Source organism: Bos taurus, chromosome 17, assembly GCF_002263795.3.
Source record: "Bos taurus isolate L1 Dominette 01449 registration number 42190680 breed Hereford chromosome 17, ARS-UCD2.0, whole genome shotgun sequence".
Classification (NCBI taxonomy): Eukaryota; Metazoa; Chordata; class Mammalia; order Artiodactyla; family Bovidae; genus Bos; species Bos taurus.
Genome location: NC_037344.1, coordinates 66,476,811 through 66,502,144, shown reverse-complemented (window position 1 = coordinate 66,502,144; position 25,334 = coordinate 66,476,811). Strand labels below are relative to the sequence as shown.

Here is a 25,334-nt window from a genome sequence, read left to right as displayed (position 1 = left end):
TATACATATATATATATATGAACACACACACACACATATATATATAATCAAGTCACTTTTATTTCTCCTCGGCAACCTTTCATGAAATATCTCCTTGCAAAAGGCCCTGATTCTCTCTCTCACTGACTTCTTGTGTTCTTTCCTTTCTATATTCCTTCCCCAAGGCGTCCTCTCTTACCTGTCAGATTTCTAGCAGAGGCAGGACAGGGGGCACTGACGAACAGGAATTCTAAGGAATAGCTCAGCCCGATAGGCCACTAAGGTTTCAGGACCAAGGTCAGCGGCATCAGTCCTTCCTGCCCCTCATTCTCAAGAATAAGCACACACCTGTGGCTGAGGTCCCATCTCTGCCACTTACCAGCTCTGTGACTTTGGGTGATAGATGTAACCTCTCTGAGCCTCAGCTTCCTCTTTTCTAAAATGGAATAATAAGAGCACCTAACAAAGAATCATTGTTAAGAATTCATGCCAAACATTTAGCAAGGAGCCTGGCACATAGTAAGCTCCCAATAAATGAGAACTATTATTTATTATTAACCTATATCTCCTGACTACTGACCTATGGGCTTTCCCTAGCAAATAGAGCTCTGCTCTCCAAGAGACAGAAAAATATAGCTATAAATGTAAGGCAGGCAAAGAGGCAAAACCAGATGGTTTAAGAAGTAAAGTAGATCCCGCCTCTCATGATGCTACACAAATACAGTGGATATTTTTTTCCAGCCAGCAAAATGTGAAGCTGCTTCTTGCTGGCTAACCTTATAATATTATTATTATAGGGATATTTATTGAGCATTTATGCTTTACCAAGCACCATATGAAGCATTTTATATTAGTTATGTCATTCAAAAATTTCAACCACTCTATGAGGCAGACAATATTATAAATCATAAACTCCATCCATTTTGTAGATGAGGAAACTGAGACTCAGGGGTAATAACAGGCACCACCACCCACTGGGTAAGTGGCCAAGCAAGAATTTGAAACCAGGTCTCTCTGACACCTAACCCATAACCAAGATGCTCCCCTGCCCTCCCAAATCACACAGTCAGGTGGCAAAGAGAGACACGTCATTAGAAGTGAGGTGAAAGTACCAGTTACCTACTATGTGCTTAGAAAACATTGTCCTCACCACTTTCCTCCTTAATACTCAGTTTCCTCATCTTTCAATTCAGGGATTTGGACAGGCCTTCTCTAAGAGCCCATTGATTTGGCAGGTCCCAGAGCCGCCTCCTCCCTGGCTGTCACCCTGAGACCCCACCTGTGTTCTCAGGGCCCCCACCTGAGCCTCTTGCCTTCCCTCAAAGGCTCTGGAATCCAGAAGGAGCTGGAGGAGCTGGTCCCGGCAGTGGGGCCTCAAGCCCATCCTGTCGTTGCCATGACGACAATGCCGGCATCAATCTTCTTCAAGCCCCTCTCTCCAGCTCTGCCTCTCTCCCTCTCCTGTCGTGCCTGTGCCTTCTGGGTGCCCCTGCAGTAGGATTCAAGGCTCAGGGCCAGGACCAAGCATGGGTGCAGCGATGGGGCAAGAGAGAGAGGCAGGAAGAGGAGAAGCCTCAGGACTAAGGTGGATCAGACTCAGGGAGCCTCGGGGGAGTACTGGATCCCCCAGCAACCTCATTTCTTATTCTCTTCCTTTTCCTTTATAAGCATATAATCCACCTCAGGTATTATACTAAGCTTTTCACATACCTTGTTGCCATTTAAAGTTCAGCTTAGGTATAACCTTCTACAATCATCATCCCCCACTGGAAGGGTTAACACTACCCCTGTCTCCTGCAGGTCATAGCAATTATCATACTGCTTTACCTGAATTAATATACTGGTTATCACAATGACTTTATGAGGTTGAATCTACTTTAGTCTAATGTTGCTTATTATTATCCCCATTTGCCAGGTGGATAAACTAAGGCTCATGGGAGTTGAGCAATTTGCTCATAAGCAAGTAGCCCAGCCACCACTGAAACCCATCTCAGCTCAACTGCACCAGGAGGCCTCAGGAATCGACTTGGCTGAGGAGACAAAGTGATATTACATGTTTAACTGTTGGTTTGCTTTGTGAGTTTGGGGAGGAATTGATGTGCCTGAGGACACGGACTGGACATCAGCAGAGACCAGTCAATTTGGCCTGTGGTCTCAGGATGCTCCCCTGACCCTAGGCCTTATTCACGATGCAGGGAGAAGCGAGTGCATCGGGGTGACCACCATCAACCCTAAAGTCTCAAGAACATGATGGGAAGTGCACTTTCTCAGAAAACCAAACTAAGGGCTTCAAGTGAGCTACAAAAGCCCCCTACCCACCCCCAACAGTATGAATCCTCATAAGAAGGTCACAGCTGGAAGGATGCTTATGGGCCATCTCCCCCCACACCCATCACACAGACCGGAAAACTGAGACCTGGATCACAGTAAGAACAAGTCTGAGATCATCTGTCTATTAGTGAGAGACAGATCTATGACTTGTGCCCCGTCCTCCCGATCCCTAGTCCAAGATTCTTTCCTCCAGTCCCTCACTGGAGCAGCCAAACACATCTAAGCTAGTAGACCTGAACTCCATCCACCTACAGCCTCACTAGAAAAGAACACATATTGTGGGCCCTGATCTGTGCTAAATGTTTGATGTCCATTAACTCAATTTTCAATACACAATGAGGCATGATTATTAAACTCATTTCTCAGATGAAGAAATGGGGGTCTGGATGAGTTTCCTACTGTTGCTGTGATGAATAACCACATACACCATGGCTTCAAATAACACAGACTTACTTTATTACAGTTCTAGGGATCGGAAGCCCAAAATGCGTCTCACTAGGCTAGTCACTGGGGCTGTGTTCCACCTGGAGACTGTAAGGGAGAACCAGTTTCCCTGCCTTTTAAGGCTTCTTTCTAGAGGCTGCCTCATTCCTAAACTCAAAGCCCCTTCCTCCATCTACAAAGCCAGAAATGCTGGGCCGATTCCTCCTTGTGCTGCCGTCTCTCTAGTTCTCTCTCTTCCACTTTTAGGAACTCCTATGCTCATACTGAAGGAGATCAACCCTGGGATTTCTTTGGAGGGAATGATGCTGAAGCTGAAACTCCAGTACTTTGGCCACCTCATGCGAAGAGTTGACTCATTGGAAAAGACTCTGATGCTGGGAGGGATTGGGGGCAGGAGAAGGGGACGACAGAGGATGAGATGGTTGGATGGCATCACTGACTCGATGGATGTGAGTCCGAGTGAACTCCAGGAGTTGGTGATGGACAGGGAGGCCTGGCATGCTGCAATTCATGTGGTCGCAAAGAGTCGGACACGACTGAGCGACTGAACTGAACTGAACTGAACTGATGCTCATACTGGGCCCACTCACAGAATCCTGATGATCTCTCCATTTCAAGGTCAGTAGATTTGCAGGCTTAATTCCATATGCAACCTTAATTCCCTTTTTCCATGTAACCTGAAATAGTCAGGAGTCCACAGGGTGGTGGAGATGTCTACAATCCTAAAAGGAGGTCAGTGATGACGGAGGTCAGGAAGCCAGGCCTCCAAGCCAATTGTCAGAGGTGTGGTAGGGATCGGGGTAAAAGCTTGCTTCTGCTGAGTGTCCGAGGAAAAGCAGACTGCAGGGTAAGAATTCTCAGACGTTCCCCAACTAGCTGCATCTCTTGACCTCCCCATTTCATATACTCCCAGCTCCTGCCACTGAAATTTGCCCTGACCCCCAGTACAACTGGGCTCCTCATGGCCCCATGGATTTGCAAGTGTTGTTCCTGCCTTCCCAACTTTCCCGCTTCCTCTACTAATGAACTTCGTCTCATCTTCTGAGGTCTTCTGTGATGCACGTGAGACCTGGCTCCTCTTAACCACACTCTTCTCTCTCAACCAAGTTTAATGGTTATAACAGATATTTCAACCAATACACATTTCCACTTGGGTTAAGAATCACTGTCGTTACATTAGAAATTTCTGGTGTGATTCTAAAGAAACAGAACTGTCTTTGAACGTAAATTTTTAGCCAGTATCCATCCTAGACTCAGAAAACGTTCAGTTACTGTCTGACAAAGACAAGGAACAACCTATTCCTGTCTCAGAACGTTTCTAAAATTGGACCAAACGTTGTGTTCACCACCACGGCTAAAATCAAAGTGATGGATTCCTCTTAGGAAACCAATCCTAAAATGTTTCCCCTCCTGGCAGTCAGAAAACTCACTCTCCATTTGGACTACTGTGAAGCCTGTAATTGCTTTTCACGATTACGTTGTGACTACCCTTCACCCTGAAGGAAATCTGAGAAACACTAACCTCACCCGAGTCACTTCCTGTCTCAGCTCCAAGACCCGTAGACACTTCCGGCGAGGGCCAGGGCTGGGCTGAACACTTCCGGGTTGAAGAAGGAGGTTCCGGGTTGAAGAAGGTAGAGGAGGGAGGGCGCAGCTCTGATAAGTCAAGGCAGAAGACCTTGTGTGTCCCACCCCTCACTGTCTGGTTTCCCGCTGGCTCATCCAGATTGCATCTAAAAGAAGGAAAAAATGTTTGCCTACATGAGTGTTTGGAGTAATCCGAATGCCAAGGATTTAATTGCTGGCCACTTCCACTCAGATCTAAGTCATTTTGGAATGACTGGAATCCTGCAAAACCTGGAGCGCCTCTCGTGTTGGCAGCCAGAAAACTTAAATATTGAAACTTCCATCTTTTTCTCCATAGAATGCTGTACCCCCGCCCTCCACAACCCTGATTTTGAGTCCTGTCATCTCCACTTGCAAATTGTTTTCCCTCTTCAGACCTCAGTTTTCTTGTCCTCTGAAGGGGGAATCATAGGAATTCCTGCATCAGGGTGTCAGATCAAGTTAATAAAATCATATGCCTACTGTTGTTGTTTAGTCACTAAGTTGTGTCCAGTTCTTTTGCGACCCCATGGACCCATAGCCCACCAGACTTCTCTGTCCATGGGATTTCCCAGGCAATAATACTGGAGTGGGTGGTCATTGCCTTCTCCAGCGGATCTTCCCAATCCAGGGATCAAGCCCACATCTCTTATGTGTCCTGAACTGGCAGTGGGTTCTTTACCACTAGCTCAACAAGGAGTTTGGCCCCGGGGAAATGCTAAAGTCAGCTATGGGCAGGAATTTAATATGAAATACCAAGGTTCGGTTCCTACCCTGTCCCCAACTTCTTGAATTAGTCTGGGACATTAGTTCTCAACTTGGGCTGATTCTAACCAGGAGGTATTTATTTGTTTATTTATTTTGAGATTAGGGCATTTCTGCTGGCATCTTCAGAGTAGAGTCCAAGGTTGCTGCTCAACATGCCTCAATGGACACGACAGCCCCCGACCACAAAGACTTATTCAGCCCAGTATGTCAATAGCGGTGAGCTGGAGGAAGACTGGTCTGGGATGAGGCCCAGGCATTGGTATGTTTAGAAAGCTCTTCAGGTGATTCTAATGAGAGCCACTGGGTTAATCAAATGCTCAGCAATTAGCCTTGGGGAATTAGAGTCTTTTAGATGGAGCCTCTATAACCAGCCAGCTGTTATTAAATCATCAATAGCTGTGGCCAAATTAAACCCAGAGTTGAGAGTGCTTCAAGTATTGACTTATCCATTCCTGCTAGGGAAGCCAACCGTTCAGTTTTCCCAGGACGAAGGGAGTTCCCAGGGAGTGAGACCTTGTGGTTTCCAAACTGGGACAGTCCAGGGAACACCTGAGGTGGGAGGGGGCTCACCTCATCTCTGCCTCTCTTTCGTTTCCTCTACTAGCCATCTGTCCATTGTTTATTGACTTTGTACAACATGTCAGGCCTATACAAACACTTCACCCACATCAGCTTGAACCCTAAGAGGCAGATGTTAAGATCATCCCACAGGCGGACTTCCCTGGTGGTCCAGTGGTTAAGACTTTGTGCTTCCAATGCAGTGGGGTGTGGTTTCAATCCCTGGCTGGAGAACTAAGATCTTACGTACCCGGTGGCACAGCCAAAAAAGAAAAAACACAGGGGGGTCGAGGGGAAGGTAACATTTCATCTTTAAAACAAAGTATCATTCCCCAAGAATTCAGCAGTTAAAATGCTCGACCACAGAGATCACTCAGACAGTCAAGTGTTAGAGTCAGGACTTGGAGCCTGGTCTCTGGACTTGGTGGTCCTCACCACAAGACCACGCTGTCTCTCTCCTTTGTTGTGACTTGATTCCCATGGTAAGTCCAGGGAAGCGAACCCCCACTTGGCAGGAATACCACCTCTAGGTTCTGCATTACTTCTGCTGCTTCCATTAATCCTATCCTACTGTCTTTTATTTTCAGATGGGGGCCCTGCCAATTAAACAGAAAAGAAGGAAGACTCTGAAGATGACCTGCAGCCAAAACTGATTAGCAAAGGCCTTTCAGCGCTGTGCAATGCTGCAGACGTGCAGGTGAGTGAAACAGCAAAGACAGCCATCTTGGTTCCCCACTCTGGTCCTCCCGCATTTCACATCACAGATCTCTGTACCACGATAATTCCTGTGGTCCAGAGAAGGAAGCTGAGGCCAGAGACGTGAATACCATGGCCATCTCCCCGGTTAGGGGCGAATCTGGTGTTAGAACCCACGTCTGTTTCCTCCAGTGCCCGTGTTTTGGGCATTTTATTCCACAATATGTGGGGAAGCCTGACTTCTGGTTGATTTAACAGCCCAGCTTGGGCAAAGCGCCCCTAACAAATCCCAGAAGATTGGCTCAGGGAGGTGTTCTTGTTGTGCAAACAGCTTTACACATGTCCTGGGCCTTGTAGCATCGTTTCAAATATTGACGAGGCCCATTAAGGAATTCCGAGAGAACAGGCCGGCATTAAGTGGAACAGGTTCTGAGTTCAGAATGGCTGGTGTGATAACAGACCACACAGCTATCCGGGCACCAGGCAGCTGACTGCTCCACCCGGGTGCCTGATGTTCTGTGCACGCCCGTGTGCACACGCCCACCATCCTCTGCAAACCTCACTTCACCCCCCTCCCCATGCACGCCCGCCGAGGTGCGAACCCCGCAGTGCCCTGTGCATTTCTATGAAATGATATTTTATTAAATAAACAAACTGGAGCCGTTCCAGTAGATTTATGAACAGTTCCTCAAGTCTCACTTGTTCGACCCACTGCGGATTTACGGCCCTGCATTAACCTCGTGAGCGCTCATAACGTTTACTAAGATAATGTTGGCAGGAGGGAGAAGGGATTTTTATAGCCGAGTAATAATTACGAAATGCAGGGAGTGCTCCGCTCAGGAACCTGTTTATTAGTTATGCCGGGTGCGTGGTCAACAGTGGGATTGCACATTCCATGCCGGTAGAGATCAACCCCTTCCTGCCAAGCTAGCTTTACATCCCTGGCTCCTCTGGAGCCTGCTGTACCCTTTGAGAGACTATGTCGCCAGTGTGTTAGAAAGCGCCGAAGACCATCAAGCATCAAGCGGCCCTTGATTCACACTTTCCTTGCCTCTCCAGAGAGTGGACCCTTAGAACCTGGGTGCTGCCCCTGGAGAGAAGTCAGTCCCGTAGGATGCAGTCTCTCCCCTCCTCCGCACCACCCTGAGAGCAAACAAGTGGGTCCTTGGGCTCCTTCTTGCAAACGATATTGTTTACTGAGAAGGAAACAAATGCACCCCCACCCCGCAACACACACACACACACATCCAATGTAAAGTGGCATTGGAGGCTGAAGGGGAGTCGGGAAAGACAGGGTCTTGGAAAATGGTCAGGAAATATGATGGCAATGAACAATAAAGTATTAATAATAGGGACTGCCATAATCTGGCTGCATATAAGAACCAAGAGGGGTCGGGGTTAAAACTCTTTGCAACCGCTTGAATCACAGCATGCCAGGCCTCCCTGTCCATCATCAACTCCCGGAGTTCACTCAAACTCATGTCCATCAAGTCGGTGATGCCATCCAGCCATCTTATCCTCTGCTGTTGCCTTCTCCTCCCACCCTCAATCCCTCTGAGCATCAGGGTCTTTTCCAATGAGTCAGCTCTTCGCATGAGGTGGCCAAAGTACTGGAGTTTCAGCTTCAACATCAATCCTTCCAATGAACACCCAGGACTGATCTCCTTTAGGATGGACTGGTTGGATCTCCTTGCAGTCCAAGGGACTCTCAAGAGTCTTCTCCAACACCACAGTTCAAAAGCATCAATTCTTGGGCGCTCAGCTTTCTTCACAGTCCAACTCTCACATCCATACATGACCACAGGAAAAACCATAGCCTTGACTAGACGGACCTTTGTTGGCAAAGTAATATCTCTGCTTTTTGATATACTATCTAGGTGGTCATAACTTTCCTTCCAAGGAGTAAACGTCTTTTAATTTCATGGCTGCAATCACCATCTGCAGTGATTTTGGAGCCCCAAAAAATAAAGTCTGACACTGTTTCCACTGTTTCCCCATCTATTTCCCATGAAGTGACGGGACCAGATGCCATGATCTGGGCCCAACCAATTAAACTCAACCTTCAAGGGATGCTGTGGGCATCACACCTTTCCAAACTGCCCAGGGAGGTGGATACAAAGCAGAAAGCCTTGAGGACCAGCAGATCCACCCTACAGAGTGCTTCCCTGTTAGCATGGCCTTGCTAGAGCCTCCAAGGCTGGGGTCCACACACCGGTGGCCCCGTCTCACCCAGGAGCTAGCTGGGGATGCAGAATCTCAGGCCCCACCCCTGACTTGGCGGCACTGGACTCTCCATCCAGCAAGATCCCTGTGTGATTCCTAAGCATGCAAGTATAAGACGCAGCCTCTGAACCTCAGACGTTCCATTCTCCCTCCACCCCGGCAAAGTAGGCAGAAGAACTGCTGATGGGCTTCCCTGTTTTGCAGACTCAGAGAGGTTTCGCCACCAGCCGGAGCTCGCACGGTGCCAGGACCGGAAGCCAGCCGCGCATGCCCACCTCCACCCGTTGGCCCTCTCCAGTTGACACACAGCACAAGGGCCGTGGATGGGGGCGATCTAGCAGCGAGGCAGGTGCTTGTGGGCAGGAGCTGAAAATGAGAGCTGGAAGAGAGGGCACCCTGGGGAAGGGGCTCTGTGAGAACTTGTCAATTAGTCACCCGACCTAGTGCAGCTGGCAGAGCGGCCGTCTCCCGCCACCCCCTCCGCTGCCTCTGCCCTCTCTCCCTTCCCCTTCCAGAGCCTCCTTGAGATATGAAACTCAGACAAGAGGGTATGAATAATGTAGCGCGATTGCTCCTCTCGTCTACCCCAATCCTCAGAGGGTGCGCAAGGCTCCTTGTCTGCCTCATTAGTGGCCGTTCAACCATTTGATTTCGGTAACAATGAGTGTGCCTTCCTCGGAATTTTCATACCTATTTGCGTCACCGGAGTCAACACTGAATTTTTGAATCCGCATGAAATGTTAATGGGGCGATCTGCATACTGTGCACTCTCTCAGTCTCCGTGGTCGTGGCTGCCACCTCAGCCCCGGGGCCCGACAGGCACGGAGAGGGGCTGAAGACAGACCAGTTACAGAAAAGTGGCTGAGAACCTAGTAGACACCCAGCTTGGAGAGCCTGTGGCAGGGGCAGGGGGCCAAGGGGAGGCCACCCAGGGTAGAGAGGGTCCTTCCAGCTAAGCTCCCTGCATCCAAGGTGAGCAGTCTCCAGTATCAGCTTAAGGGTTAAGTCAACCTGGGGCCCTGAAGCTTCACCATTTGCTGGCTGTGTGACTCAGGGTAAGCTGCTTTCCCACTCTGAGCCTCCGTCTGCTCATTCGTCAAATAGGGATTATAGCAGTGTTGTTACAGGGGTCTTAAACCCTGTGCCTGGTGCATGACAGGTACCCAGTGCTGAGCAGACATTATTCTTATCATTATTATCAGTTTTCCTCCTTCTCTCCCCCTCGACACATATGACTGGAATTTGGTACTTTGCAAAACACAGTCAGGTCTGCTTTTTTCCATCTGCACATTGGACTTGGCAGCAGAGAGACCTGGGTTGATCCTAGCTTCACCTCTTACAAACGATATAACACAGAGGAAGTGGCTTCGCCTCCGTGAGCCTCAGTCTTCCCAGCTTGTAATGGGGAGAATAAACTGTACCTTTTAGGATTATTGTCAGGAAATGTATGTAAGGTGCCTATTCTTATGTCCCACATGGGGCAGGCACCACATGCAGGAGGAAAGCTCTTGATTCTAAGCATGCTTTATATATATATATATATATATATATATATATATGTTAGCATCTCTGAATTCAGGGTACATCTTGCCATCACGACAGCAACTTAGATTGGATGAAATATGATATTCTTTCAGTCGAGAGCATTTATTGAACTCTGGCTCATGTGCCAGATATGTGCTAAAAGGTACATGGAAGCTAGCTCATGGAATTTTGCAATAATACAGAGGGACCCATGGCACCTCTAAACATGCTTTGGCGGGGGGGTTGGAGCCCAGAGAGGCGATGCCACCTCCGCTGGGTCGGTGGCACAGGTGGTGAAGGGAGAAGCCCAGGTTTGCGTTACAGAGCTCCTACTCTTGGGAGCCAGGTTCTCCCAGCTCTGTACCATTCTGATTGGACAGCTAACGAGAAGGAGGGGCGGGGAGACAAGCAACTGCCCAGAGCATCGTGACCAGTAAGTGCAGAGCTGGGACTGGAACCAAGCCCGTGGACCCACAAATGCCGAGCTCTCTCTGCCAGGACCACGCCAGGGCAGGGAGGTGGCCGGAGCAGTCCCTTTACTGACCAGCAGTTCAGGACACCCAGCCAAAGCCTGCAGACCCACTTCTCGCTCCCAGGCGTCTCGCACGGGGCTCTATGACTCCGAGCCTCACTTTTTCACCTGTGCAATGGAGGTGACGATCCCAACCTTGAAGAAGCAGTGTGAAGATTAAAAGGAGCGATGTGAAGAGGGGGCTCTGTAAGCCACAAGAAGTCCTCAAAATGCAAGTGATGACTGAGGACAGGGAAGGGCAGAGGGGCTGAGAGCTGGAGAGGGCTGGGGGCAGGACCCTCAGGGTTTGGAAAGAGCATCAAAGGGGCACCCACTCCCTCTCACACCACTGACCTCCCTCCTCGGGGGAGCCCAGTGTGAAGCTCCCCCCTCCCCGCCTCACCTGACACAGAGACGGGAGTGAAATGAAACACAGCCCCCAGCCCACCCCCTGTGGTCCAGTATTTCTCACCGGGTGTAATGAAATGGAAGGAATTTCTGCTGAGAAGGGTGATTACTAACCTGCCAAGATGAGTGAGAAAAATCAATTCAGAGAGTGCGGGAAGGTAGGGACTCTGCTGAGTGGGGGAAACACTGGGGGTGGGGGTGGGGTGGGGAGAGGGCAGGAGGGGGCGACAGAGAGCAACCAGAAGGGGGGAGAGACAGACAGACAGACAGACAGACCACAGGTCCTGTTCAGTGACAACAGACTTCAGGGGGATTTAACCTCAGTCCTCTCCCACCATTTCTCTCTTCAGTGAGAAGCAAAGAAGATTAAGGAAGTAGGTTCAAGAGGCAAACACACAGGGACTTCCCTGGTGGTCCAATGTTTAAGACTTTGCCTACCGAAGCAGGGGTTGCGAGTTTGATCCCTGGTCTGGATCGAACTGAGATCCAGATCCGGGGAGCTGAGATCCCACCTGCCTCAGGGCCAAAAAGCCAAAACATAAAACAGAAACAATATTGGAATAAATTCAATAAAGACTTTTTTAAAAAATGGTCCACATCTGAAAAAAAAAAATTTATAAAAAAAAAAGAGGCAAAGGTGTGTTTCATACAGAGGTTCAGTGGGAGGGGATTGGGACCAAGGTCCTGCACTTCTGACCAGCTTGGGGGGTCTGATGACACTGTTCTGGGGACCAGACTTGGCTGAAGATAGAAACAGTCCACACGGCAATCTGTGAATGGACACCACAAATCTCTCCCAAGTGCCTACTATATGTTTTCACACCAAGAGCCTGACACTTAGCAAATGCGCGGTTGGGCCTGACTGAAGGTTACTTGTGTGAAGTGCTTGGTAATTAATTGTTTGATGGGGGTGAGATCCACCTGACATAAAATTAACCATTTTAAAGTGTCCGATTTGGCGGCGTTTTGCACCTTCTCGATGTTGCGCCACCATCATCTCTAACTAGTTCCAAAACACTTTTTATCACCCCCACAATGAGCCCACTTCCCATTCCCTCCTCCCCGGGTCCTGGCAACCACCAGTCTTCTTACTTTTTGCATGGATTCACTTATTCCAGATATTTCATTTTATGTTAACTATAACCTGTGACCTTCAGTGTCTGGCTTCTTTCAGGTAGCATCAGATAAACTTGCACAGGAATGTTCACAGTAGCAATATCCATCAAGAGGAAACAACCCAAGTGTCCATCAACTGATGAATGAACAAAAGGTGGTGTATGTTTACACAATGGAATATCATTCAGCCATAAAAAGGAGCAAAGTGCTAATGCATTCTATAACGCAGATGGACCTAAAAATCTTCATGCTGTATAATTAATTATTTCTTGGGCTGTGCCATGCAGCATTTGGAATCTTAGTTCCCTGACCAGGGACGGAACTTGTGCCTCTTCCAGGAGAAGCACAGAGTCTTATCCACTGGACAGTCAGAGAAGTCCCATGCTGCATGATTCATTTTTAAATGATGTTTTGTGCCCTTATGGCTCCTCTGTGACCCAACCCAAGGGTCATCACTTCCCACTCCATATAAATAGAAGCTGAGCATCCATGACGGGGGAGATGCTGGACACACCAGGGTCAAAGGTCAGTCAGACCAAGGCTGGCACTTGGCTCCTTATTGATTCACCCGATGACCTTAGGCAAGCCCCTTGCCTTTCCTGAGGCTTGGATTTCTCATCTGTAAGATGGGGTTCAAGATTTCTCATGGGGTTGGCCCCAGAGCCCACTAGGTGAGGGTGAGTGCTCTGGGTAAGCTGCAGAACTGGATGAGGGTCGGTGACTGTCAGGGCTTGAATGAGGGGGAACTTCAAATCCATCCACTACCTGCAGTGTTTGGGAGGCAGGACACCAGTGCCAGAAAGAGAATTCGAAGCACAAGGAGAGTGCTGGTCATCACAGAGGATCTCAGTGGGTGGCTGCTCTCGCATAAAATCCAAACCCCTGTTCACCACCCATCAAGCACGTCTGACCAGCACTGTCCCCCTCCAAGACTTTGGCTGGACCCTAGCACTCACCCAGCCCAACTCCCTCCTTTCATAGGTGAAGAACTGGAGACCCAAGGAAGAGAAGCAATTTGCCCAAAGTCTAAACTTCCAATTCACTTGTTACTGACGTCCAGTTCAGATGGTGGACTGAACAAACCTCTTGAATATATTTCCCTCCACGAAACCCAATAAAATTCCAGTAAAGGAATTTTTCAAGGCATAAACATCTAAGGACAGGGTGCACTGAGGGAAAAGACAATAGCCGTAAGGTTCAGAAATCGGAAAGGAGGAGGACAAGGGTGATTGACTTAGCAGACGCAGCACAGCTGAATCCTAAGTCAGCCATGGGAATGCTGCAGACCAACCTGATTGGAACCCATTTGTTATGGCATCCAATTATCTTTCCTTTGTCAGATTCTCCGTGCAGACCCAGCATAAGATGAATACATCTCCCCAGACCATTCTTTGGCGAAGGAAGCAACAGAGAGCAAAGCCAACACGGCATTGTGAAAAGTTCTTCAGTGGAGATATAGATAGAGAGATACTAGAGGAGGACATGGCAACCATTCCAATATTCTTGCTGGAGAATCCCACGAACAGAGGAGCACGATAGGCCATAGTCCATGGGGTCACAAAGAGTTGGGCACAACTTAGGAACTAAAGAGCAACAACAACAAAAATATCTAGAAACATACGTGCCTACCTATTAATATGTCTAGATAGATAGATATGGCAGGAGATACCCCAAAGAAGGAGCAATCAGTTCTCTTTGGGAAGATAGAGGGTGAAGGTTGCAAAGGACAGAGGAGTTGGAGCTGGTTACTGAAGAATAACCAGCAGAAGAAGGATCGGGAGCACTTCCAACTGCAGAACAGCAAAAGCAAGATGCAGTAAGAATACGAATGTTTCAGAGCGTGGCAAGTAACTCAGAGAAGGCGAGACAGAGACACCCTCAGGTGCCAGGTCTTGACAGACCTGCTGAGCTAGAACTCAAGGGTCCTGGGGAGCCACTGAAAGGTTTAGAGCAGTGGAGTGACTAGGGTCTAAAAGCTCACTCTTATGAGAGTGGAATAGAGGAGTCACAAGAATTCCCATTTATGTCTCAGATTCCACCCCTTCATTATTTCTTCCACACGCTTTAATTGAGCCCTACTGTGTGCACAGCCCCATGCTGGGTGCCAAAGACTGGGGCAAGTATCCGCGCACACACACACACACACACAAGAGCATGGTGTGATCAGGCGAGAGCAGCGGTAATTGGGCCCCGTCTGCATCTGCCATCTCCTGTTGCTTGGAAAAGACATCCCACTGAGTGTCAAATGTGCACCTGCCGGCTGGCCAGCACACTCGCATAAAAGTCTGTGAAAAAAAAATGGATTATATTCATTCTCTTAACCTCACCCCAACCCGAACATAAATCGTCTCTGTTTATAACACTTCTGGCGTTTTGTGCATTTTGCCGAGTGACATAAAATGACAATAAATTTCGGCCCCACCAGCAGAAAAGTACCTAAAATGCCACATGTCACTAATATTGACAGGTTCTAAAAGTAAAACTTGGAAATGGTTCAGGCGACATAAATTAAAATAAAAATATATACTTTGTCCTTGAGAGAGAATCAGCTAAAATTAAACCTTCGTGTGGGAGGGATGTCCAGGAATGTGAGGGAGAGAAACACCAGGGACACTGTTTCAGAACAGAGCCGCAGAGTGGGGGGCCGAGAAGGACTCGAAGGAAACCCAAGCTGGACCCCTGATAGAAGCAAGAAGGACTGTTCTCAGGGCAGGACTTCAGATATGCAGCCACCGCCTTCAGACGACCGTTCACGTTTAAATATAAATTAATACATTTAAATACATGGCTGTTCGCATTTACATTTAAATGCAGTTAAACTCCAGTTCCTTGGTTCTGCGGCCACATTCCAAGGGCTCAGTGGCCACAGAAGGCGAGCGGCTATTGCGTTGGACCTTGGATGGAGAAGTCTGTCACAGAAGGTTCTATCAGACTGGGCTGTCCGGGACCAAAAGCATCCCTACTGCTCTCCCCAGGGGCGACCGACACCTGTGAATTTCCTCCTTTCCCCTGATGTTCTCAGCCGCCTCCCCTTAATTTCCTCCTTTCCTCCTCTCTCTGGCCATCTGCCTGCCTGCCTCTCTCTGGCCCCTTTCTTGGCCTCTCTCCTCTGGTTCCTTTTTTTTTCTCCATACTTCTCTAATACACAAATAAATCCAGAAGGCAGACTAGGATTTGAAACCAGAGCTCCAAACCCTGCTTGACCACTGTGGGATCCTGGTGAATGAGGACAGCATGCCTGCCCCCCAAGCTGGTAGTTATGGGGGGAGTGACACCTACTGTGCGTGTTTGTGAAATGGAATCACACCGAGTGGCACATCAGCTCGGGGCCACTCCTTCCTTTCTTCTCCTTGAATGCAGATCTTCAGAGGCATAGAAAAATCGACCAGATCTATGTCAGCCTCTTTAGCTCAGAACTGAAGACTTCACAAAATTCTTCCTGTTTCACCTCTGGCTCCAGCCCACTCATCCCACTTTCCATGTTCTACATACTCCGTGTGTTTTTCAACCTCCCTATCTCCCCAGCCTGGGATGTCCTTTGCCCTTCTGTTTCCCTTTTATTATCCTACTCCCAGTGGAGGGTCCAGTTCAGAGAACACCTATTCTCCTGGGTAACTTCACCTTGTCCACTGAGGCTCAAACACAGGACTGGTTGATGATTACAAGAAAGGAGGTGGAGGGGGGGAAACCCAGAGAAGTTGAAGAGCTGGTCTGTTTCCTTTCGGGCAGACAGGAGCCTGCTTGCTCTCCATCTGTGGCTGGGCGGACTTCTCTCATTCCTCCAATCAACATTTACTGGGTGCCCACTGTTGCATGGGGCTTCCGAGGTGGTGCCAGTGGTAAAGAAGCCACTTGCCAATGCAGGAGACACAAGAGACTCGGGATCGACCCCTGGGTGGGGAAGATCCCCTGGAGGAGGAAATGGCAACCCACTCCAGTATTCTCGCCTGGAAAATCCCACAGGGAGAGGAGACTGGCGGGCTGCAGTCCGTGAGGTGCAAAGAGTGGGACACAACTGAGTATGCACGCCTAACACCACTGTTTGCACGGCCCTGCCCTGCTGGATACAGGATGTTTCAAGCACATCCCTTTCCTGGAGGAGTCCCAGCCTGATGGAGTAAGGGGCCGTCCCCTGAGCAAGTACTAGGCAGCCTGACGAGTTCTGGCCATGCCAGAGGGGCTTCCATCCACGGCAGGAGGCTTCAGGATGTGAGGAAATGCCCCAAGAGCCCAGGGGGAGTGTCTGGAACCAGGGGGAGGGGTTTGTCACAAAGAGGCTGGCCTTTGTAGGAGGACATTCCAAGATAGGAGCAGAGGCCAGGAAGAGAAAAACACGCTTAAGGACCCAGGGGTCCTTCAGGGGGACTGAGCATATGTATGAAGAGAGAACAAAAATGATGATCGGGTCAGGGGAGCAGGAGGGGTCAGTAGGCTGGTTATGGGTAAGGCGACTTCATCCTGGAGGAGCCCACAACAGGCTTTAAGCAAGGGAGAGCTGTGATCACAGAGGTGCTTGAGAACTCAACTACCCTGGAGAGGCGGGATGGTGTGGGGGCAGTTCAGGGCTGGGACATGCCGTGGGGAGGCCTGGGGGAAGGTTGCTGTAGGGTGGGCCATGTTACGGACAGACGGGCAGGCAGGAGGCCCTGTCTTGGGCCTTGGGCCTTGCCCTTCCCCCTGCTGCCGCCTCGGGCATCTAACCAGTGCAGCACGCCCCCCCCACCCCCACCCCCCCAGCACCTTCCTGCCAGCCCAGAAGCCTTCTGGGCTGCACAATTTGTGAAGAACATTATGTAAATGGGCTTTATGCAAATCCAGCCTCCCCCTGCTTGCTGGACTCCTGAACCCTAATTAACTTGCCAGAGCCTCGTGTTGCCGTCCCCTCTACGCCAGCCCAGCCCCCCAGCCCGTTCCCCCAACCAAGAAATCCATCTTCAGAGGCGAACCCGGTCTAATCGCTCCCTCATTTGGATGTGCGGGCTGTCACCCACACGTTAGCCGGCAGGAGAAGGCGGCATTTCAGCCAGTTGACACTTCTGTTTCCAATACAGCTCCAAAATAAATGCCTGTTGTGTGTGTGTGTGTGTGTGTGTGTGTGTGTGTATGTTTTCTTTTCTCCCCCTCCTGCTTTATTTTTGCTTGCTTCCAGAGCCAGAAACAGCTCTGGGGAAAGTTGATGCAATTTCTCATTATCTTCAAGTCTTTCTTCTCCCATCTTGGGCCATCCTCCCCTCCCCGACCTCAGAGTCAGGGGTCCCAAAACCCTCTCCCCTGCCTCTCTCCAAAGATGCGCTCTGGGAAGGAGCAGGCATCTGCTGTTTTTGAAATCAGACCATCAAGGATTTATTCCTCAAGGCGCTGACGGTGAACGTGTGTATCCCTCAAGGTATGTTTCCGAACTAGAAAGAACCTCAGGAGCACCTCACCCAGCCTCCCGGATTCTGAGACAGTGGAACCTAGGTTCAGGGAGCATCAGGGATGGAGTCACACCCAGCCCCCTCGCCCACCCCACCCCCTGCCTCCATTGCAGGGCTGGCTTCTGTCCCCCTCCCCCACCCAGCCTAACATCCCCTGTGTCCCAAGCAGCTCAGTGAAAGGAGCTGCTCTTGACAGTCTGGTGCCTGCTCACTTTCAAGTGCAGAACAAAGCAAAATAAAGGCTGTCCCAGGAAACAGGAAGAATTGTGTTGTCAGCCGGTTCCTGCTGCTGCAGCAGATTCCCTGGGTACCATTCTAAAGGCAGAAATGGGTGGGGTGGGGAAGTGGGGAGGGCCGTTTGTGCCTCTGGAGCTCGGGAGGGCAGAGCAGGCACGATGTTTAAGGCTCAACACTGTAAAGGGGTGCTTTTTTTTTAAGATGTAGTGTATAGGATATTTACTCGAGTTTGGTCTGACAACGCAGAGCGGGAACAAGCAGGGTGACTGTTCGATCATTCATTCATTCAGCCATCATTCATTCCAGAAGCATTTATTACTGGTAGCTCCTGGACCAGAGTGGACCCTCCAAATTCATTTCTGCTGCCGAGCCTGGTAACCAACCCACTTGTCACCCACGAGGAGCCCAAGATCACCATATGGAGGCAGCCGTCTGACACCACGTCTGTCCCAGTGGCCAAGTCTCTCTCCCTCCACCCTCGGCATCTGTGCACATGAATTTTTAAAGGATCCACGTTTGGAAATCCCCAAAATCATCTTGTCCTTTCATTTTCGTTTCTGAGAAGGAATGATGTCTCCTTGTACTTAACCCTGAGAGGAAGTTTATCACAGAAGAAGGAATCTGGAGTGAACACACACAGAGGGTTCAAATCTTATGACCTTAGGCAAGGCACTGCTTCCAAAATCTCGTTTTCTCGTCTGTAAAAGGACCATAACAGTGCTTACTTCACAGTGATTAAAGAGGCTATAGATAAATGTAAAAAATCACCTTCTGTCTGAGATAAAAGTCTGCTCACATACCCTCTATTAAAGCCATCGTCAATTTATTAGTGTTTCAAAAACAAATGTAGGGAATCAGAATCCTTTTAAGAATTTTATGATTAGAATTTTATTACATCAGACATGCCAATGAAGATGTCTCCAGAAAACACGTGGGTCTAATTAGTTCACCTCTTCGAGCCTCAATTTTCTAGCTATGAAATGGGAATAATAAAATTAGCTACCTCCTAAGGTTGTTGGAAGGAAGAGTCTTAGTACTGCATGAGTCATATAGTTAGGGCTCAGTGAATCCTGGACAACAAATATAGACAGGCTTCCCTGGTGGTTCAGTGGTTAAAAGAAAAAAAAAAAATCCACTTGCCAATACAGGAGACATGGGTTCGATCTCTGGTCTGGGAAGATCCCACGTGCTGCCAGCAACTAAGCCCCTGAGTCTGTGCTCTAGAGCCCGGGAGCCACGACCCCCGTGGCCATGTGCCACAGTTACTGAAGCCCATGCGCCCCAGAGCCTTGTGCCCCACAACAAGAGAAAACTCCCCAGTGAAGAGCCCACGTGTAGCAGCTAGGGAGCAGACCTTGCTCGTGGCAACTCAAAAACACCCGAGCAGCGACGCAGATCCAGCACAGCCAGCACTAAATAAATAAATAAAATTTTAAGAACATAGACATAAGTACATGCGTAAGTTATGTGCAGTGACAGGGAGTTCTCTAATCAATTAATTTAAAAGTAATTACCCTAGGCTGTCTATAAAGGAAAGTTTCTCCCTCCAGACTTAATGATAGATGATTTGAATAGAAATACTGGGTTACATTCCTATTGCTATTTGGAAAGAAAACACACAAAAATGTTTTGAAAACTGTAGAAATTAAATGAGTTTGCTTATTCCAACAGAAGACAAATCTATCTCTGAGAATAAGCATTCAGACTTGGATAGGTGGCAATTCTTTATATCTCAGGTTTCCAAACTCTCGTCTTAGATACACGGCAGGCATGGTCCAAATGTCATTCTTGATGATATATTCGATGACAAATGCCAGGATATGCATGGCGCACTTTACAATTATTATAGAGCTTTTCGACCCTCCTCTGCTTTGGAATTTTTTCTTGGGGGCATTGGAATGTGGCTACAGAGACTACCACAGCTCAAGTTCATGGCCAGCCATCAGTCTCACTCTGGGATATCACTTAGTCCTCTAAGGCAAGAAGATCTCATTTAGCACACCAACTCCTGTCAATCTGTAGCTGCAGCCTGAAGTGCTATGTTAAGAAGGATTCTGAGGTCTTACCTAAGCTTAATGGCAAAGAGTGCCTTATGGATTGGTGATGTCTGCCGAGGAGCTAGGTGACAGCAGCGTGTGTGTGCCTCATATGTGCTCACCCTGAGTTAGTGTAACCCTCTGTGTATGACAGTCCAAGAAACTGAAGCTCAGAGAGGGGAACTGATTTGCCAAGGTCACACAGCTATTTAGTGGCAGAGGGAGAAATGGAATAAGTATCTCCTGGCTCTGTGCCCAGGTCTATTTCCTCTCCATGGTGACACACGCAAGTTCCTAGGAGATCCAGTGGTATCTATGAGGCAGTCATACGTTTGGCATTTGCTATCCTATTTACCACCCCCATATGGTTCCAAAAAGATCTGCGGTGATTACACTCCAGAAATATACACATTCAAGAGAAATGCACACATTAACAGAGGACTCAAATAAAACAGACAAGGTAGACAGGGGAAAGGAACCAGGAAACTTAGAATAAAAAATAAGAGGGAGCCAAGAGTAAGTTTGACACACAAAAATGCATCCCTACACAGGTGCCAGGCAACTGGTGGCCAATGCAAAGAAGTAACCGGGAATCCAGGAGTTTGGAAAAGGGGGATTCAGTCACTCAAAAGAAAGAGATTTCTGTGAAGTTCTCCTGGGAGAAATACCTCCATGGGTGCTCATGCCTAGGCAGCTGTGAAGCATTGCAGGATGTTCCTCAAAGATACGTCTCCAAGAAACAAAGAATTTTGATACCACTGACTCTTGGAATGTCTCCTGGTGAAGGTCAATGATGACATGTCAAAAGGTGGTCCAAGAACTCAAGATTTTTAGTGTTGACAGCCATGTTTCCAAAGCCGGCAGTCAGGTTCTATTGTCCCTCTCACTTGACCCCCTGGCAGTCTTTGATATAGTTGGTGGCCTCACCCTTGGGTTTATGCTCACCTGCAGGGCACCACATTCTCTTGCATCTCCTTCTATGTCGATGACAGCTGCTTCCCCATATCCTGTGTGGCACATTTATCCTCCCCTTCAGTGAGTGTCTAAATGTTGCAGGCTCCAAGACTCAGCCTACAGGCCTTCTCTTACACTTCTCTGTCTTCAGCTCTTGGTGATCTCATGGCTTTAAAACCATCCTTGGGCTGATGACTTCAAAATTTATATCTCCAGCCTGACCTCTCTCCTAGACTCCAGACTCATACATCCACCGGCCCCCGTGACATCCCCAGCTGGACACTAACAGCATCTCAAACTTCAGACGTCCATCGCCAGAGACTCGACGCCACTCCACCCTTTCTCTAACCTGGTGCCCCTCCCTCATCCTCCCCATTTCAGGGAATGGCAACACTGTCCCCCAGGTGCTCAGGCCAGAGACCTGGGGCTTGACCTTTACTCCTGTCTTCTGCCTCATCTGATATCCAGTTCATCAACAAGTCCTGACAACTCAGTTACAAAAACTGCTTCAAATGCAGCCCTCTTTCCCCGTCTCAACCACAGCCTCCCTGTTTGAGCCACCTTACCGTCATACTTTACAGCTAGTGGACGGGAAATTCTCCAACCTCACCTTTCTGATTCCACTCCTGCCCCCTACAGTCTGTTCTCCAGACAGCAGTCAGAACAACCATTATTTTAAATGCCGAACTGATCAGATCTGGCTCAGAGGCCTCCATCACTCTGCTCCAGTCACACTGGGCTTCTGCTGGGGACACTCTCCTCTCAATAACTCTGCGTTGCCTCGTCCCGCCTCTTGAGATGCTCTTTCCCTAGACAGCCCATAGTTTAGTCCCTTACCCATGACTCTGATGAAAACCACCTCCTGCAGGAGGCCTTCCCTGACCACTCTGTTTTAAATGGACCTTACCAGCCTCCCTCCCAACTTCCTCCAGCATCTCTCCCCATTCCCCACTGGCATCCCTCCCACCTCTTACTAGCAACCCTCACACCTACTGACTTCCCTCCCACCCCACCCCCAACCTGCGTCCCTACCACCACCACCACCACCAGGAAGAGGTCTTGTCTGTCTCTTGCCCACACTGTGCTATAAGAGCAGGGACATTTGCCTCATTTTCAAACCACTGTAGCCCCATATCCTGCACTTAATGCATGCTAAGTTGCTTCAGTCATGTCCTACTGTTTGTGACCCTATGGACTGTAGCCTGACAGACTCCTCTGTCCATGGGATTCTCCAGGCAGGAATACTGGAGTGGGTTGCTGTGCCCTCCTCCAGAGGATATGCACATAATAGGTGCTCAATAAACACATTTTGCACCAATGACTCTCTACTCATCAGACTTATTCAAGATAAATCCCTGAACTGAAAATTCCAAGGTGATCAGCCCATGGGGGAAGCAGAGTGGACTCCCGTCCCTCATCGGCTGCTAAGTTGGCAGGAGAGTTTTGCCTTCAAAGGTGGCACAGGGAGTCATATCTGTCCCCTCAGCTGATGCCACTAGGGATGTCCCGATGATTTCCACAGCATCCCCCTACTCGTAAATATCTCCCCTTGGTGTCAGCTGACCCCTTGGATCTCACCATAGGGAATACTGTCATCAAACCCCAATAAATTGCTAAAAGCCTAAGCAGATCGGGCCAATTTACAGCAGGTTTTGACTTTAATAATGTTTTGTCTTGGATTTGGCCCTAATTATAAATCATTTGCAACTGTGCTTTAAACCATAAGCAAATCTTACATGGCATTCTTATTATCTACTTAATATCGCAGGAAGAAAGATTTACGGAATCGCATTCTGGGAATTAAGCAAACGAGGAAACTTTTAGGTGAAGGTGAAACACAAGAAAATTATAGTTTTGTCGTAAAATGCTGATTGATCAATGATTATTGTAAAACTGTAGTAACCAAGCTGGCGTCAACATAAATCTGTAATTGGCTGGATTTATTCTTTTTCAAAATACTGTATTTCCTACAGTTTTGACCATCGTGTTAATCTGAGCCTGTCAGATTTACTGTAGTTTTAAGTCAATTAACTCCATTGAGCTGATGCATATATGTGTGTGTGCAAGTGAATGTAGTGTGTGCGTGGGCATGTGTGTGGTTTAGAATGATAGGGAGACAGATTAGATGCACGGATAGAGATTGAGAGAATAAAGAGACAGGGGGAGAGAGACCAGGAGGATGGACAGAGAGAGATGGAAAGGTAGAGCAACAGATAGACCAGATGCGTGGACAGAGAGAGACGGACGCAGTACCACCAGTTGTTTGTACTTTTCAATGCTGTGTGTTTTTTCTTTAAATCTAACTTTTGAAATATTTGAAGATAATCGCTTCTCGGCCTTCTGGCTAAGATCAAGTGTGGTATCTGTTCTTATCCCTTAAAATATTTGAAGATAACGCCCTAAGCTAAGTGAAGCAAATCCTGCTGCAGAAATGGGTCCAAAGCACTACTTCCTACGTCATCCTCCTGAGGGGTGACCACCTCGGGTCATAATATCGCATCTTAGGAGGCAGGGAGGACTGCAGAAAGCTCGTGATTGACTCAGATCTTGGCTCTGCCGTTTGCTGGCTGTATCACTCTAAAGAACCTACATCGTCTCACTGAGCCTCAGACTCCTGCATCTGTAAAATGGGAATAATTACAGCCACTTTAGCGGCTACTCTGAGGCTTAAATGAAATGACAGATATGAAGTGGTTAGCCCTGGGGCTTGCACATTGTGGATGTTCAGGACCTGCTGTGGAAGCTCCCTTTCCCCTCCCCAGTCAGGGGATGGACTTGTGATGTAGGGGCAAGGGGAGCATGCCCTAAGGAATGAGGTCCAGGAAGCACTCTAACCCTCAGAGGGACCCTCACAGAGGGGGTAGTCCTCACACCAGGGGGAAACCAGACTGGACCTCAGAATCATCTTCTATCCCCACAGGACCAGGGACATGGTAGGTCCAGACCAAAACCACACAGGGACATGCTAATGCAAAATTAAGTGAGTGAAAGTCGCTCAGTCGTGTCTGACTCTTTGCGACGCCATGGACTACACAGTCCATGGAATTCTCCAGGCCAGAATACTGGAGTGGGTAGTCTTTCCCTTCTCCAGGGGATCTTCCCAACCCAGGGATCGAACCCGGGTCTCCCGCACTGCAGGCGGATTCTTTACCAGCTGAGCCACAAAGGAAACAGTAGTAGCCCCCACTCAGTCCTTCAGTTCAGGTCAGCTCAGTCACTCAGCCGTGTCCGACTCTTTGCGACCCCATGGACTGCAGCAAACCAGGCTTCCCTGTCCATCACCAACTTCCGGAGCTTGCTCAAACTCATGTCCATTGAGTCGGTGATGCCATCCAACCATCTCCTCCTCTGTCGTCCCCTTCTCCTCCCACCTTCAATCTTTCCCAGCATCAGGATCTTTTCAAATGAGTCAGTTCTTTGCATCGGGTGGCCAAAGTCCTTACAGTCATACTTTTGTGAAATCTCAGCAGAGCCAGCCACCTCTGAGCTAAGAATGAGGATGTCAGAGGTGTGACTTGCCCAGGCAAACAGCAAACAGTGGCAGAACCAAGACTCCAAGCCCACAAGCTGAGCTCTGAGCTTTGCTGCTTCCAAGAGTCATTGGGCTTACTCATCCCTTCGGGGGCGGCACTCTCTCTTGGAGGGAAAGGGAGACCCAGCGGAGCCATTTCAGTCTCTTCTCAGCTAATTGCTGAGGACAGACCTGAGAAGTAGCCAGTCTGAGGTGGAACCTCCCCCCTCTCTTCTCACAGAGTAGTGCACTTGGGTTGAACAGTGCTCTTTTTCTTGACTCAGCCAGTGAAAAATATTTTCTGAAACTATTCTGAGTCACTGATTCACACTGTCTGTTTTCAAGTTGCCCAGGGTCAAGAGAGTCAACCGTGGCTAAATGAACCCAGACATTGAATTTCACCAAAAGGTAAATATTCTGAGCCATGAAAAAAAAAATGTTGGTTTCAAATATAACTTTCATGTGCCATCTCCCTTCCTCTCTTCCCCATCTCCCTCTCCCAACCTCTCTCCCTCCTTCCTTCATTTTCACCTCGATTTCTTCTCTTTTCTCCACCTCTCTATTCTTCAGTCTTTCTCTTCCTCCTTCTTTAATCTCTCTTTCTCCTGTTCCATTTTCCCTCTTATTTCCCTCTCTTCCTTCATCTATTCTCTTCTATCCTCCTTCCTTCTCTTTTGTGTTAAAATATGCACAGGAGTTTTTTGTTTGTTTTACAATGGTGATCAGGAGATGACTGCCATTGAAAAGATGGTTTGGACTTCCCTGGTGGGCCAGTGACTAAGAATCTGCCTGCCGATGAAGGGGACAGGGGTTCAACCTCTGGTCCGGGAGGATCCCATAGGCTGTGAGTAACTAACCCGGGGACCACAGCTACTGAGCTGGAGCTCTGGAGCCCAAGAGCCGCCACTACTGAAGCCAGTGTGCTCTACAGCTTGTGCTTCGCAACAAGAGAAGTCACTGCGATGAGAAGCCCGAGCACCACAACTAGAGTGGAGCCCCAGCTCACTGCAACTAGA

At 48.7% G+C, this 25,334-nt stretch overlaps 1 long non-coding RNA gene and 1 pseudogene across 1 annotated transcript in view; one reads left to right on the top strand and one right to left on the bottom strand.

Annotated features, from left to right (window-relative positions):
- LOC132342642 (uncharacterized) overlaps positions 1-25,334 on the bottom strand; it is a 120,252-nt gene that overhangs the window by 60,219 nt on the left and 34,699 nt on the right. The window contains exon 2 of the long non-coding RNA XR_009491108.1: positions 4,277-4,487. This is a non-coding gene — a long non-coding RNA (uncharacterized lncRNA). The remainder of the gene's footprint in view (positions 1-4,276; positions 4,488-25,334) is intronic.
- On the top strand, positions 23,132-23,208 carry LOC112442108 (uncharacterized; annotated as a pseudogene).